This window comes from Ailuropoda melanoleuca, chromosome 9 (genome assembly GCF_002007445.2).
Source record: "Ailuropoda melanoleuca isolate Jingjing chromosome 9, ASM200744v2, whole genome shotgun sequence".
NCBI classification, from domain to species: domain Eukaryota; kingdom Metazoa; phylum Chordata; class Mammalia; order Carnivora; family Ursidae; genus Ailuropoda; species Ailuropoda melanoleuca.
In genome coordinates, this window is record NC_048226.1 from 86,071,482 (window position 1) to 86,086,942 (window position 15,461).

Here is a 15,461-nt window from a genome sequence, read left to right on the forward strand (position 1 = left end):
TATTTAGTTTTAGTTTTTGATTTTTAGGAAACTGCCAAATGATTTCCCAAAGTAACTCTACAATTGGATGTTCTCAACAACTGTGTATGAGATATCCAGTTGCTGTGCATCCTGATGAACATTTGGTATTGTCACTATTTGATTGTAGTTCTTGAGAGTGTGTAGTGATATCACATCATGGTTTTACTATACGGGTCCTTAATGGCAAATGATAGTGAACACATTTCTATGTGCTTTTTTGTCATCTGAATAGTATTTTTGGTGAAATATATCCTCTTCTTTTTTTTTTAAGGTTTTATTTATTTATTTGACAGAGAGAGAGACAGCCAATGAGAGAGGGAGCACAAGCAGGGGGAGTGGGAGAGGAAGAAGCAGGCTCCCAGTGGAGCAGAGAGCCCCATGCAGGGCTCTATCCCAGAACTCCGGGATTATGCCCTGAGCCAAAGGCAGACGCTTAACCACTGAGCCACCCAGGCGCCCCAAAATATATCCTCTTCTATTCATGTCTTTCGTCCATTTTCTAGTTGGATTGTTTGCTTTCTTACTGTTGAGTATTGTATATTCTTTATATATGCTAAATACTAGTCCTTTGTCAGATATGAAGTTTGCAAATATTTTCTCCCTATCTGTAGCTTCTCTTGGCATTCTCTTAATAGGGTGTTTGTCAAAGCAAAATTTTTACTTTTGAGGAAATCCAGTTTACTAATTTTCTTTTTAAGAATAGTGATTTTTAGTGTCATGTCTGAAAAACTCTTCACCAAGCCCTAGGTTCCCAAGATTTTTTTCCTATGTCATTTTATAAAAGCTTAAGAGTTTTATATTTTACATTTAAATCTATGATTCATTTGACCTTGATTATTTTTTAAACTTTTTACTGTGCATGAACTTTGAACATACAGATGAACAGAAATATAAACTCTCCAAATCCATCATCTAGATTTAACATCATGTTATAAAAAGGAAGGCAGGGCAACAGGGCATTGTCTAAATTGAAAGTTACTTAAAAAAAACAAACAGTCAAATGAAATGAATGGAAACTGATTAGATCATAGTTTGAATAGAACAATGATGAAATACATTTTGAGATAATTAGGGAAAGCTGAATATGAACTAGGATTGTATAGATAATATTGATACCATCACAGTAAGTTGTATTGAGTGTGATAATAATCTTGTCATTAAACAAGAAAATGTTCTGGGGCGCCTGGGTGGCTCGGTTGTTAAGCGTCTGCCTTAGGCTCAAGGCATTCCCAGAGTTCTGGGATCGAGCCCCACGTCAGGCTCTTCTGCTGGGAGCCTGCTTCTTCCTCTCCCACTCCCCCTGCTTGTGCTCCCTCTCTCGCTGGCTGTCTCTCTCTCTGTCAAATAAATAAAATAAATCTTTAAAAAAAAAAGAAAAGAAAATGTTCTTACCTTTTAGAAATACATACTAAGGCATTTAGTGGTAACTTATCATGATGTCTGATATTTCTTTTTAAAATTTCAGCAAAAAAATCATGAAGTAAATATGGCAAAATGTTACCAGTTGTTCATTGGTTCCCTAAAGGGACTGGAACAGCTGCTCTAACATCTCAGTCTTTGAAGTGTCGGACAAAGAGACAGTAACCCGGTAAATTATGAAGCAGAACTTGGGACAGACTTGACCGAGAAAGAAAACATGCGGGTAACAGTGAAAATTCAACTAACTTAATTCAATCTAATGGATATTTACTAAGCAATTGAGCATTTGTATTCTACAAAGCACTGTCAGCATTTTGGAGGATTTGAAGGTTGATAACACAGTCCCTCTTATCCAGAAAACAAAGTGATGTCTTGAAGAAGTTACAAACTGTGATAGGAAGGATGAGGAAAGGTCTTCCAGGTAGGGAGGTGCAGGAGTCAGGAAGTGAGGACATTCAGACAAAGACATCACCTTAAGGAAATGCATTCATGGGACACCTGGGTGGCAGTTTGTTGTGCATCCGACTCTTGGTTTCTGCTCAGGTCATGATTTCATGGGTCATGATCACAGGATCATGAAATTGAACCTTGCATCGGGCTCTGCACCTAGCTGGCAGTCTGCTTGAGATTCTATCCCTCACTCTCTCTCTAAAAATAAATGAATAAATTTTTTTTAAAAAATGCATTCATTCATTCATTCATTCATTCACTGAATTCTTGTTAAGCACTGTAGATGCAAGATAAACAAGTAAGGCAAAATCAATACGATGAATAAGATACTGCATAATATCTAACCCAGGGAAGACTTTTCTTCTATCTTAAATCAAGTTAGTCTTTATTCTTAGAATGACCTATGTAATCGTTTCCTAAGGCTGCTATAACAAGGTAGCAAAAGCTGAGCCCCTTAGAACAACAGAAATGTATTCTCTCTCAGTTCTGAAGGCTAGAAGTCTGAAATTCAGGTGATCCCAGGACCATGCTCTCCTAATGGCAGGGGGAAAGAATACTTCTTGCCTCCTTCTAGCTTCTAATGGTTGCTAGCACTTCATAGTGTTCTTTGGTTTGTAGGCTGCAATCTCTGTCTCTGTTGTCACATGGCCATCTTCTCTCTGTGACCCTTTTCTTCTAAGGCCACCAGTTCTACTAAACCAAGGCCCCACTCTACCCCAGAATGACGTCATCTTAATTTCATTACATCCACAATGGTCCTATTTCCAAATAAGGTCGTATTCTGGAGTACTGAGGGTTCAGACTTCACTATATCTTTTTGAGGGAACATAGCTCAACCCATAAGAAAACTGAGTCTAAAAATCCATTACTTCTGTAAAATGTGTGCCTTGGGTTTAGCTAACTTAGGAATGTGACAGCTTTGCCTCAGGAACAATTTTCTTTTTCTTTTTCTTTTTCTTTTAAGATTTTATTTATTTATTTGAAAGAGAGAGAGAGAGACCATGAGTTGGGGGGTGGTCAGAGGGAGAGAGAGAAGCAAGGTCCCCGCTGAGCAGGGAGCCTCACACGGGGCTGGATCCCAGGATCCCAGGATCATGACCTGAGTCCAAGGAAGACACTTATCCCACTGAGCCACCCAGATGTCCCAAGAAACAATTTCATCAACCTACGTTGAACTCTGCAGTCTCTGAGATAAGACTGGTAGTATTTAGTCCTTAGATTTCTGTGATCGGTGTGCTCTTGTCTGAATTCACATTATTTAAACATGAAAACATATTTTTAGGGTGTTAATGATGAACCGAGCTTATATTGTGCAAACACAAGTGGAAGCTTTAAAGAACAATCTTTTAGAATTTCATTTAACAACACACTTGTACATCTGTTTAGTGCGAAGTTACCACCACACATAGGTTTCTTGGCAACTGGGCTATTTTTGCCTTCGGAGAACTAAAGAGGAGCTGAAGGGTATTTAAAACAACAGATTCCCAACTGTTGGGAATTATGAGTGTGTGTCCTTGTTTAATACCTTCCTGGACAGCTGGCCCCTGCTATAATGGCTCTGGAGCTGCGCTTTCCACTGACCAGACACTTTCTGAATGGTCTGTGGCAGGGCTGGCGGAAGCCATTAGGCAGCACAGGCTTCGTATCCACAAGATGTTCAAGAAGTGTTTGTCACATGAGAGAATGCAGTGAAGAGTCAGAGATGGTGCTTTCCTTGAGGATGCTGTAAGGTTTATTTCAATTATTTTCTACCCACAGTGACTGATGACCACTGCAGCAGCATGGCTCCACGGTCCTGGATGAAACCGTGGCTCAGAGGTTGCGGCTGTGGTTGCGGCTGTGTAGTCTCAGCAGGTTTCACGCCTCTTTCATGTCTTACTGTCTCAATTCTTAAAGTCTCAATCACCGAATGTCTTAATCAGTAAAACTGTAAAATAAGGCCCACCCAACAAATTTGTGGTGGCAATCACCGAGGGTGGGGCCTGAGGGATCAGTCAGATTTGGGGAAGGAGGGCAGAGAAATTCTTGCTTTGACTCTCTTGTCCTTTTTTTTTCATCTTTCCCACCCTTTTGCAGTAACCCAGGGACAGTGGAGCCCTTTGGGGGGTGGGATCTTATTTTAAGATGGTAGGACTTAATTCTAAAGAGGTGGGAGCTTCATTCCCTTCCACCAGTTTAAGGGGATAAGAAACTCCACTGTCCTGGGTTCCTGTCCTCAAGAAGGTGACATGTGGCTGAGAAGGATGGATATACATTTTCCCAAACTTCACCATTGTTAGCGCCATCACATGCCCATAACCGTCACGCTGCCATCACCATTATCAATAATCATTAGCATTTATGAAGCGTTTACTATGGTCCAGGCACTGCATTACAATCTGTTTATACGGAGCTCATTTCGTATCCCCAGAACGCTTTGAGTTAGGTACTGTTGCTTCCCATCAAAGTTGGAGAAGCAATGCAGCAGTGAGGAGGTGTGGTGTCCCTGGAGCTGAACTTGCTAGGTCTGAATTCCTGTCTGCTGCCTGCCACCCAGGGCGCCGTATTTAATCACCCAGTGCCCTGTTACTCTCAACCAAACAGGGGTGACGATGATGATAGGTACCTGTGTTGTGGGAATATTACGAAGATTACATGACTTGGAAGCACATTGTACTTCGAACATATTTCGTAGAGTAAGAATTCAGCCAATGCTTGCTATTCTCATCTCTCTCTTTTAGAGAGAGAAACAGACTTGGGGGTTCACCGACTAGACAGAGCTGATGCCATTTTTAAATAGTGGCTCTGAAATCTGACCATAGGCATTGCAATCCTGCAGCTCGCATTCAAACCCTCCACACTCCGCATCTAAATTGAGTTTAATCACTAAAGCCGTCCACCTTCAGAGAGCTGGCATGATGCCATCCAAACCTAAGGGCTGGGGACTGGCACAGCTGGTCAAGGTTCACACCACATTCCCACAGGCTGGAGTAAAAGTGAAATACAACGTTGTTTGGAGATTCCCATGACACCCTCCAAACAGGGTGGAAACACACTGATTTAAAACCCTTCAAATCCTGGAGACTGAATTGCTGGAAAGGTCAGGAGCCGGGATATGGGAAGCTCTCATTTGTCTTTTGAAGCCTGAACTCGGCTGGAGTTTTAAGACGCACACAAAAATTCCTCTTTGCCTTCCCTTTCCTCTTGGGTTCAGTAGACGAAGCCTGAGGACAGCCTGTTCTGAGGGCGGATTGAGAGGACAGGTTGGACACCCAGGGTGGCTTAAGCTGCTACACCGAATGTGGAACCCAGTCTCTCTGTCAGAGCCAGTGCTTGGGCTGCCCTGCCCTGGAATTAGCTGGGCTGTTGAAATTCCCAGATTTCTCAGGCAAGGATACGCATAATCCCACCCGAGGCACTCACTGTCCAGTTCTTTCTCAGACACATTTAGCAACGGCTGTGACTGAGGTCTGACACTGAAGTCTGATGATACATAAAAGCACCGACTCCATATTTTATAAGAACAAACACACACTCTTTTCCTCTTTGCTCTTTTTTTATTATATGCATAGGCTTGAGCCAAACTTTTCTGGACTTGGACAGTGTTTTTTCTTTTGCTTTATTTTTTTTTTTCTTCTCAAATCTGGCACCCCAAGTACTAGATGACAGAGTTGATTCAGAACCAGTCTTGAAGTCTTCTACTTGGGGGGCCCAACCAGGCCTAAATGAAAACCATCATCACCAACCCTAGGGGAGCCTAAAGTTTGAGCACAAGCTTTGTCACAGGGGCTGCTTGCCAGGGACCTTCTTCCTTGTTACAAGGAGCTCGGGGTGCTTATGTGTTCCAGAATGCCGTGTCCTCTGCTAAACTTCCAAAAAGCTGTATGCGTGGTATTTGGATCCTTTATTTATTTATTTTTTTAATTTGGGCTTTTTTTCCCTCTCTCTTTCTATAAAAAATGAAGACAGAAGGTTGGACATCTTTAAGAAACCTTTGTCTAAGCAGTGAGCTCTGAGCAAATGTCACCCCTGTCTGCAGAAGCTAAGTCAGAGAGCATTAGTCCCTCCCTCAGACCAGATCTCATCTCTCTCACTGACTTCCTTTCCCCAGCTTATAGACCAGACCATTTGGCTTTTTATTCAAAGAACTGGCTTAGTGTTAATGTTTGTCCACTGCTTCTGGAGTTCTGACCCCCCATATGGCTCGTCTTCAGGGTGTACAAATCATGACTCAGGGCCACACAACAGCCAGGCACACACTGACTTCCAGAATCTCATGTAGAAAAAAAAAGGATTTTATAGGTTACCTCATTCATTCACTTGATCTTTTGTTCCCAGTTCTTCATAGGACTGATAAAGACCTGTGATCACAAAATACGCTTCACAAGCCCCTTTTTTCTTCTGAGCTTCAGCTTTTTCTCTGAAGATGAACCCAATTATGTCTGATGTTCCTTTTGACCTGAAATTATGTTTTTGATTGATATTTTAGTGTCTCCCTTCTACAAAGGCCCTTCCTTAACCTCACAGAGGAAGTATTATAAATATAGAAACATAGCAGGCAAGGCCAATCTCTTATAATTCCTGATTTCCTAACTAATTATCAATTTCACAGGACTTTTTAAAATTTTAAGTATCTAAAATTGATTCTAAAATCATGAAACCCTACTCATTAATACTGGTATTAATCAAACAATCTGTGGCTTAAAGATCAAAGATCTCTGCCTCTCTCCTCCCCTCCTTTGAGTTCCTGCCCTTCCATTTCCATCTTCACAATAACCCTGTGAAGGAGTTCCATGGATGTCTGCTGTTTGGGGGACTCCTGAGTTTTGTTTTGTTTTGTTTTTGGTAAGAGGATTTCTGCTACCTTCTGGAGAGTTACCTCCTTTTCACTGTGTACAGAATTGATGGCAACAGCTATTGAAGAGTTCTACCCAATCTTAGCCAAAGTGTAGTCGTGGGACCTATCAGAATGGACCTGTGGACCAATCAGAATCTCCCTTGTGAGAATTTAAAGACAGAAACTGGGCTGAAGCTCCCTCCTTGTGGGAGGCAGGCATGGCAAAGAGTAGGAATCAGGATGAGAATTCTCCTTTAATTATCTAGAACTACTATGTCTCTACCTTGTTCTTTACCTGGCTCTCTGGTCTTTCCTCATTAGAAACTCCAGTACATTCCTCCTCTGCTCTGATTAGCCAGTCATGTTCCATCGCATTCAAGAAAAGGATTATTTAAAAATGAGAACACGCAGCCTCATTGAGTCTGTGTAACCTGCCCAAGGTCACCCATTTTATGAATGGCAAAGTGGGATTCTAATCCACACCTTTAGCCCAAACCCATGCTTTTAACCACTCTAATCTTAGATTCTTTTAGATTCTCTAAGCTGCATATTGTTAGATAAACAGATGTCTTTGGTTTTTGGCAATTGGAGCAACATAAATGGACTCCATTATTTTAATACCCTGCAAAAATGTGTTTATTGAGATATGATTTCATGTAATGCTATTAGAATCTATAGGAAAGAAGAACAATTGTAAGGAGGTTATGAGAAATTAGAGAGAGCATCAGACTTGAAGGAATCAAATCTGCTTTGAATTAATTCTGCCTCATTATAGGCTTTAAAAAAGTTTTTTATACCACTGAGTCCCACTTTCTTCATCTATACAATGGGGTTATAATGGAAGATGAATAAGTTGAACAGCAAATGTCATTATTCTGAGGGATATCTCTGTTGATGCTACTTAGCTTGATTTCTATTAATTAAGTTCAGTAAGACACAAGTTTGGTCACACAGTGAACAAATTCATTTTAAGGGAGATACTTTTCTGCTTTTGTGATCTTGAACTCAGCACTTACCCCTCAACCCTGTGTTTCATGACACCTTCCTTACTAAAAAAAGGGGGGCTATTAATATTTAATTTAAAGGCTTGTTTAGTGTTAATAAAATCATATATTCAAAACAGCTTGTCATTTGGCAAGCACTCAACAAAAATTTATTTGTATTTGACTTAAGGATTCTGTGTTTTTTGCTAAACTAAGATAAATAACTTTTTTTTTTAGATTTTATTTATCTATTTGTCAGAGAGAGAGAGTGAGAGAACACAAGCAGGGGAGCAGCAGGCAGAGGGAGAAGCAGGCTCCTGGCTGATCAGGGAACCCAATGCAGGACTTGATCCCAGAACCCTGGGACCATGACCCAAGCCGAAGGCAGATGCTCAACCCACTGAGTCACCCAGGAGTCCCTAAGATAAATAACTTTTATTCACTTGCTTGTTCAATTATTTACTCACTTGATCAGCAAATACAAAATCCTCAGTCGATATGCATTTCATGTTGGTAAGATATGTTTGCCAAGATGGGTAGGACATAGCCCTCCTCCTTGTGCGTATCACAGCCAGTTAGAGAGAAGAAGAGAGAAACTTTTAAATAATTAAATATCATGTATTAAGAGCATTGTTACTGGAAAACACAAGTGCCATTTGGAAATAAAGGATGGAGTCCCTTACTCTTGTTTAGTGACTGTCCAAAGGCTTCACAGAGGAGGTTATCATGTATCGTAGGCCTTAAAGGATGATGTGACAGGTTGAGTGAACTAATCAGGACTGGTGAACTAGTCATGAAGAGAATCAGTTGAATTAAAGTGATTATCCACTATTTTTACTCCAAATCTAAGCCTTCATCCACTGTACCATTCACACCTGTCAACTTAGATTAAACAAGGGGAAAAAATGATTTTATCAGTGGGTTTAGAGTTAAAAAAACAAAACAAAACTGGTCCATATGTTCTCGTTCATGATGGTAGAAAGAGAATGAGGTTATAGTTGGGGCCCATAGCCATCTGACTCCAGAAGTTCAGCTGGGCTAGATCAACGCTGAAGAAATATTTCAGTGTTTATATACAGATTCTCACCCAGTTACATTTCTGTAGACTGCCCATTATCTGGTCTATGAGGGAAATGACTCAGGCATAGAAAGGAAAGACAGATAATACCTACGGCATCATTGGATTCATCCCTTGCCAGATAGTATCATTCCGATGGAAATGCTTTCTTAACTGGACCTTGTCCAGCCTGGGCTTCTGTCCATGCAGTGAATATCAGCTCTATATGCCCAGAAGTAATGTTCTGCACAGTTTGGAAAGTGGCCATCTAATGGGGGTCACAGCAACATAAGCAGCCTCAGTCAAGGTCCCAAAAGGTCAATGGAAGCTTTCAGCCCTCTTTACACTCTCTAATCTCTGTTTCTTCTGCCAAAAATATACTTGTGGAAAACTATGACTGGCTCCAAATTGCCATCCAGTGTCTAGATTCTTGGCAATACTGGGTGGGACTTTTCCTGGGTGGAGCTGAAAATTAGGCAAGCAATAGCTGTGCTCATCAAGGCACACAGAATTAGTGTATTTCCCTTTTTAAAATTATCTTCTCCAGATACTCAGACATAAAAAAAAAAAATTGTTGCCAGCTCTCAAAGACAGTTAAAAAAAAAAATGTAAACCCCTGGTTTGTGTGCTTAACTACACATTCATGCAATATTGATTAAAACATGGATAAAAACAATTTTGGAACCACAGTCTAAAAAATTGATTTTGGGTAGGCAGTTACAAGATTTACAGAAGTTGAGCATTTAGCACCATTATTTTAGACCAGCATGCATTCAAACATATTCACTGGGCACTTTCTATCTACCAAGCACTGTTCTAGGCTCTGAAATCTAGACTAACCCCCCTGCTCTCTGGGTTTCATTGATATTCTAGGTGCTGAGAGAGACCACAATCAAGTAAACAAATAAATATTATCATCTCCATTAATGATAAATGTGTTGAGAAAAAATCACAAGATACTGTGTTGGAAAGTGACTGGGAGTGGGGATGTCACTTTAGGGAGGAGGGTCAGATAAGGCCTCTTTAAGGAGTGACCTAAATGACAAATAAATAGCAACAGGCAGTGATCCTGAAGTGAAAACAAGCTTGTCTTGGCTGAGGAGCAGAAAGAGGGCTAGTATGCAGCGTAATAAGGAAGAAAGATAAGAGTTCAACAGAGGTCATGGAAACAGAATCCAAATCATGTAGAACCTTGTGGAGCGTGGTACCCAAAAGAAGAAGACACTGGAAGGCTTCTAGCAGGTGAATGACATGATCTCACACTGGCAGTTCCACAGAAAAATAAAGAGGAGCAAGAGTGGAGGGAAAGATGGCTGACTGTGACAACAGGCGCAAGAGGGTAAGGCGATGTGCCTGGGGTGGTAGCAATGAGGATGAAAAAAGTGTCCATTAGGACTCGGGGCCCCCATCTGACTTCTGCCATGGTACAAATCTAAATGTCCCCTAATGATCGGAACTAACAACAGGAACTCAAATCTGAAGGATTTTTCTGAATTTCCGATGGCCTTTCCTTTCTATTATTTTTATTGAGCCCAAAAGCAGCCCTATGAGGTTCGTAGCAGGGGAGTTCTTCGACTTTTACAAATTGGGGTTTTCACTAAGAGTCAACCAGAACACGGTAAAGCCAGGACTCAAATCCATCGGATGCCAACGCCATGCTCCTTCAACGGCCCCCCTACTGTGTTTTAGGCATTACAGAACAGTTACCTTGTCAAACACAGAATCGTATTGCGCTAAGTGCTCTTCTCGAAGTCGGAACATGCTAGGCAATTGTAACAGTTTACCTGCTTTGTGTCTAAAGGAAAAGAAGGTCACCTGTTCCTAGAAGAAAAATCTTCAGGCTGTATAGAAGCCAACAAATGGATGCTTTAAAATGCATTTTTGAGAAGGACACAACCAATGGAACTGCTGCCATTTGCAAGGTTGAAATCACATCCGGTCCAGAAACTGCTGTCCCATTCCATTTCACTGGTATCCAAAAATATTTAACTCTTATACTCTCACAGGTAGAATGAATTGTGTACTGGCCACATATGGAGGCATTTCTTTGATAGGCTTATACTGCAAGTTAAGGTCTAAAAACACACCAGCTGTGAAAGCAACATAAATGGGTTTTAAACTGTACCATAGCTGTGAAGTTCCCATGCCTAGAGAAGCTCATGTCAGCTCATCATGTGACATTCAATCTGTACAATACATTATGAACCTGGAAAAAACAGTTAAAATGCATTTCTGAGAAGTAAAATTCCTCGTTGTTTGAGTTAAATGTCCCAGCCCTTGGTCCAGTGGTTTGCAATGGAAAGAAATTTTAAGAAGGAAGGAACAAATGGGAAAAGAAAAAAAAAATGAAGGAAGGAACATAAATGAAGTTAGTTGCTTAAGAAGGAGGTGAGGGGCGCCTGGGTGGCACAGCGGTTAAGCGTCTGCCTTCGGCTCAGGGCGTGATCCCAGCGTTGTGGGATCGAGCCACATCAGGCTCTTCTGCTATGAGCCTGCTTCTTCCTCTCCCACTCCCCCTGCTTGTGTTCCCTCTCTCGCTGGCTGTCTCTATCTCTGTCAAATAAATAAATAAAATCTTTAAAAAAAAAAAAAAGAAGGAGGTGAAAAGAAAAGAAAATTTTATTAAACTTCTATCATGTGGCAAATATCTTTCCTAAGCACGTTTCATAGGCTGTCTTGATTGCACAGCAACTTTGAGATGTGTCATCTCCAGTATTATTCAGATAAGGAAAATAAGGCTCAAAGAAGTGGGGTCATTTTCTCCAGTTTAAGTCAGTCTGCAACCAAAGCCCAGATAGGAAATAAGTCAGACCCCTGAACTTGTTCTGGCCTGTGCACTTCCAAAGTGGGTAATACGGCAATGATTTGTTTGAGGGCAGGAACTTTAGAAGATCCATTCTTGATAGGTTATGATAGTTCTTCATGATGCTGAAAATTTCAGGTATTGTTGTAGACAGCCCAGGGTGGCTTTTTATTTAAAGTCTAAATATCGAGGACCCATAGACCTGAAAAGCTTTTAATTTACAACTCCTTTTGAGGGGAATGGATTTAAGCATAGCCTCAATCTGTCGGATTTAAGAGGAGAGTAGCTGCCCAGAAATCGCTAATTTGAGGTTTTCTGCATTATAAAGCCGGCCAAAACATCTGGATAAAAGAGACCCGAGATGCTATCCTCAGGGTTTGTAGCCAGCTGTGCACCCTTGAGCTTGGTGCTAAAATCAGCTGGATTGCAGTAGATTCCTTTGAGATAAGGAGACTTCGCTCTCCCTCTCTTTCTCTAGGTCTTGACTCATTCCAACAAAGATTTGAGGCAGCTGAGTTGGACTCAACAAACTTCAAAGTTCCTTTGTACAGTGATGATACTGACAGATTCATTTAAACAGCCATTCAACTTTGATCCCAGAGATCCTCTTACCAAGATTTTTATTTCCTTAAAACTTTCGTCTTTGCTTTTTTTGTGTTTTACTTGAAGAGACGCATCACGTGTTGTCTGGAAAAGTGAGGTGTGTCCTAACATGGTCCTTACATGGCACACTCCTGCCTCCGTTCTTTCTGAGTGAACATGTACGGTTGTGATCCTCTCCTGACCTGGTTAAAAAACGATTGCATTTGATTTTTCGAATCGACAACCCAACTCAATCCAAGATAAAAGGCAACTTTCCCTGCAGGTTAGAAAGCTGTTGTGCTCAGTTAGTGCCCTATACAACGCCAAGTTGTTTCAAAGATTAGGCCCACCTACTCCTTGCACGTTTCCGCGACATGTCAGGATTAAACTCCTGGTTGTCAGGATTAAACTCCTGGTTGCTCGGAATAGCAGAGCTAAAACAAGTCACGTAGGTTTGCTGCAGCCAGAGTGGGGAGAGCTTTCTGAGAGCAAATAGGCAAACTGAACTCCTGGAGAAGAGCCTGTCTCTCTGGCTCCAAGGCTGAGTCAAATGAACCTGGAGGCTCCTCCCTTTACTCCTGTGTTCTCCGCACCTGGAGCTGATTACTCAAGAAATAAGGAGCTTAAGCATTGCCTGTTTTTTCTAGATTTGAGTGAAAACAAATCCGACTTGTGGTGTCAGGAATTATATACTAGTGTTACCTAAACTATACACTGCAGGATAACAACGTTAATCCAGATGTGACCCAACATCCCTGTGGGACCGCCATTCTAGTCACCTAAGTGTAGAAATTTCTGTATGTGATGGGCCTTCTTTGCAGATTCATAAAACGTCATCAGCATGTTGAGGTTTCTGAGAATTTCTGCAGGAAAGAAAGTCTTAGAAGGAGAATTTCGATAGAAATGTAGAGAATCCATTGATGAAACAGAAATGAGGAAAAGAGGTAGTCAGTGGGTGTTTTTAACAGGGTGGGTAAGAGATACAGAATGTCTTAACTGGGGTGAGAGAGGAATTTGAGTGACATGGCAAGCAGGGAATCAAATAGTTGTTGTGACCAGCTGGTTACAGGACATATAAAAGGAGCTGAAGATGGTGTTTGGCCAACTGGAGGGACATCTGGAGGGAATGGGATGAAAGTAGTCAAGTGCCCGGAAGAACAATACCAGCTTATTATAAGCACACTCAAACCAAATCACACAGTTTATGTGGGACACTCAAACCCAAACCTCTGTCATGTAGTTTGGTTTGCAATGTCGTTAGCACCCCATTCAAAATCGTCTGCATGTCCTGTGCCCTATCAGATTGAAACATCTCATTCTAGTATTTCTCCCGGTTGGATTACGGTCTTCTGTGATCTACCTTCAAGTGTATTTTCTTTTTTTCTTTTTTTTAAGATTTTATTTTTAAGCAATCTCTATGCCCAATGTGGGGCTCACACTTACAACCCCAAGATCAAGAGTCACATGCTCTACCAACTGAGCCAGCCAGGCACCCCTCCAAGGTACTTTCCATAGCTTAGTCTGCCCTCTTGGTTAAATACAGCCCCCACCTTAATTAAACTTGTTAATTCTGTGGAAAAGAACATATATCAAAGTCACACCTTTATTAATTTACCCATATTCTTTTCATCTGAAAAAGCCTTAGTCCCCCTAAATCTGCACCTCCTTAAAGAATCACCCCAATCCCACACTAGCTAATCATTCACTTCATTCCTTCTTTTTATATTTCCATGCCATTCTTTACACCTTTATCATTCCATTTTGCACCAAATGTTTGTATAATTATCATATCCCTCTTACTCAATTATAAGCTCTTTGAGTATACCTTTTGATTTCTTGCTCATGACAGGTGCTCAGTAAGGTTCATTAAAACCAGGTGTCTGTCAACATCCATATCAGATACTAAAAGTAGATAGCTCAAAAGAAAAAGGCAAATATTTGAATGGACGGTTATCACAGAGACAGATGAGTCCTCTTTAGTCTGAGGAAAACAAAAGTACTAGATGAGAGCAATGCTTCTCAAATTCAATGTGAGGAAGTCATCTGGGGGATCTTATTAAACAGGTTCCAGGGCCCAGCCTGAGATTTTGATTCTGTGGGTGTGGAGCAGGGCCACGCATTTGCATTTCTAACATTCGCAGGTGATGCTGGTGCTGCTGGACCACGGATGGCACACTGAGTAGTTACTTGTTTAAAGGGTAAGTCTGACATCAGAATGTCTGCCCCTAAGTTCCACCATCGCAATTTACTAGCTTTATGATCTCAAGATACCAACTCTCTTAAAGCCTCTGATTCCTCTCCTGTAAAATGGCAATGATAGTGGAACCCCTTCTTTGGACTGATAGGGAAACTAAAATAGCCAGTTTATACAGTGTGCTCCTCGTGGTCCCTGACACCTGGTATGTGCGCAAAAATTAGGTGTTGGGTTAAGTATTTAATGGTACAAATAAGTCAATAGATTGCTAAAGAAGAGGGGCTATTAAACCAGGGCCTGCAGGCCAGACCTGGCTCATTGCCTGTTGGAGTGATGCTGAATCATTTCAAGGTATTTAAATGATGAAAAAATATGCAGATTTCATAATGCATGGAAATTGTAAATTCAAAGTTGATGTCCATAAAGGGTTATTGGAACCTGGCCACACACATTCATTGGTGTAATGCCTATGGGTGCTTTTGTGCCACAAGAGCAGAGCGAGTAGTCCCATGACTGACCACATGAGGCCAGGAAAGCCTACAGCATACACTGGCCCTTTACATGAAGTAGGCCAATCTCTTAAATAGCACCAAGTGACTTTATCAGTCAATTATTGGGATTAGGACCATCATTAGAGTGGCGATAATGTGTGTGTGTGTGTGTGTGTGTATACACACACACACACACACACACACACACATATATATATATGTATATAAAATGTAATTGTACCAAAGTAACAAGGGATTCTTAGGAACCAAATAATAAAAAGAAAATTGGGAAATAAGATGAATTTGGGGGATGAGTGGCAAATTAGATTACCATCAAAACTCCTCAAAACAGGAAATGCTATTAGATGCCCCAACCCACTTTTTTTTTAAAAAGCAATATTTATTGTCCTTTTCTGATTATGAAAACAATACAGGATCATGGTATTTGGAAAATACAAAAATGTACACAGCATAGAAATCGTGATATTCCCAATAGTAAAGATAACCACATTTAAACATTTGTATTTTTACAAAATTGGGATGTTACTGTACAAAATGGTTATATATTTTTAATGTAACATTTGTCCAATTTCACATATCTTCTGAGAATATTTTAAGGGGTAAGAATGTTCCATTGTTTGGAAA

The 15,461-nt window shown here is 40.8% G+C and overlaps 1 pseudogene; it reads left to right on the top strand.

Annotated features, from left to right (window-relative positions):
- The first annotated feature begins 10,605 nt into the window (after nucleotides 1-10,605).
- LOC105241436 lies at nucleotides 10,606-10,853 on the top strand (annotated as a pseudogene).
- Nucleotides 10,854-15,461: the final 4,608 nt, after the last annotated feature.